General features: G+C 37.5%; 1 long non-coding RNA gene across 1 annotated transcript; it reads right to left on the bottom strand.

The window, feature by feature from the left end:
- Window positions 1-907: 907 nt before the first annotated feature.
- LOC117520310 lies at window positions 908-1,400 on the bottom strand. Its single transcript, XR_004563598.1, has 2 exons — window positions 1,279-1,400; window positions 908-1,070 (listed from the first exon to the last, which is right to left on the bottom strand). It is a non-coding gene; the product is annotated as an uncharacterized LOC117520310 (long non-coding RNA).
- Window positions 1,401-1,861: the final 461 nt, after the last annotated feature.

Here is a 1,861-nt window from a genome sequence, read left to right as displayed (position 1 = left end):
TGCTGTTGAAGGATGCAGTATGACCTAGGTTATTCAGTATCTTCAGTACTTGAGATGAGCCTGTTAGATGCCGAACTGTTAGTCCAAGAGCCAGTGATTTAGGCATTTCTTTATAGCCATCAGAAGCAAAATAAACTATATCTTGGCAAATGGACAAAAGCTTGAGTTCTGTCTGGCCTGACACGTCATTAAGCTCACCCAATGCAGGATCTTCTGATGCACCCACTATCCATGCGAGGAGGTTGAAAAGTTCTTGAGGCACAACACTACGGACATTGTTGAAAGTAAAGTCCTCAGAAGTAGGAGGCCATGTACACTGAATACCAGGCTTTTGTTTAACAGCATTCCTGAGGGCAATTCCAGCTGAATACAATGTGCTTAGAAGGTCTCGTGGCTCTCTGTATAATCTTGGTGTGGTATGCTCTGGGCTGTCTGAGCCATTGTCTGTTTCTGAAGATCCTAACTCGCTTTCAGACATAGAGTGTAACTCCTCAAAGACAGTCCCTGTTGAAAGTGTTTCAACATACACAAGTTCACTCTTATTTCTGAGACTAGGCCGGTGAAAGGTGATCTGAGGAAAATCAGATTTAATCCTGGACTTCAGCTGGTCAGATCTGAAATGAAAAGGAAGTGGTAAGTATGATTTACAATTATACATACTTTATAAAAAAAATCCTAGTGAAAAGCCCATTAATGAAGTCAAATTTTTGAAGCTAGATTTGCATATGTGGAATGGCAATCTATAGCAGCGGGGAAGAGGGATTTCTCAGATGTCAGAAACAAGCAATTTTCTTAGAGGCCTACATGTATATCAAAGTTAATTTGATAACAAGAATCTTTGCATGACCTTGGAATTGAGAAAGGCCTTGAGTCATTCAGTGAAATTATTATTTTGTAAGAATATGCACCTGTAATTTGAAGCATCCAATGACTCATGATTCTGGACAGTTTTCTTGAAGGTCTTTAGAAGAGTGGTCATCTGGAAAATTTCTTGGTTTTCCAAAATCCTCTTAAAAATCACAGCATCACAGAAGACCTTGTATGAGGCATCAAATGACGACTTCCGCCCACTGTAAAATTCATAGTAGACAATGTTACTTAGGAAATTACATAGTTAAGATTTTAGCAATATCAAAGGAAAATAAGACGCAATTAGGACATTAAGTTAACTTTCTATCAACTGTATTGAAGCTATTGCTACTAAGATACAAGATAAAATTATGCATTGCAGTTACCAAAATAGGGGATCATCAGTGCTATGTTCTCATTAATACATACCTCACAGTTTCAGGTTGATTCTTGGAAAGGAAGCGAGTATATGCTCTATAGCAGCTATAGTGGTACCGAGCCTCGACTGCCACACAATCTTTGCCACGAATCTGCATCAGAATAGATTCATCATGTTTCAGTTCTGCTGCATCACGGAGTCGTCCTGGAAAAAGCAAATAATGCACACATAAATAGTCTGACTAGAACATGTAATTTTATGCATCATTTTAAAGAAATTGTTTATCATATTTTGCTAGATTTTCAAAGCATTCTATAACTTAAATAAAACATGTATTATAGTAGATAGACGGGAACCGAGACATTAAATAAGTACACATTAAGAAATTTTAAAAGAAATCATTGACCTTGAGAAACATAGGAATAAGAGGCTGAACGTGCCAGTGATGCAGACTCACACCAAAGAAATTTTTCTATGTCATCAAAATGAAATATACACCTACCACAACTTTCTGTCTCTGCTTTGGCTAACTTATCCTTAACTCTTTTCCCCTTGACTGTAACATAATTTTCCTTTTTCTTGCAGATCAAACAGACTTCAGGTAGAACTGCTGAAGAACTGTGGATTTCACTT

This window comes from Thalassophryne amazonica, chromosome 1, assembly GCF_902500255.1.
Source record: "Thalassophryne amazonica chromosome 1, fThaAma1.1, whole genome shotgun sequence".
Lineage (NCBI taxonomy): Eukaryota > Metazoa > Chordata > Actinopteri > Batrachoidiformes > Batrachoididae > Thalassophryne > Thalassophryne amazonica.
Note: the sequence above shows the minus strand (reverse complement) of the source record. Positions and strands in the feature narration are given on the sequence as shown.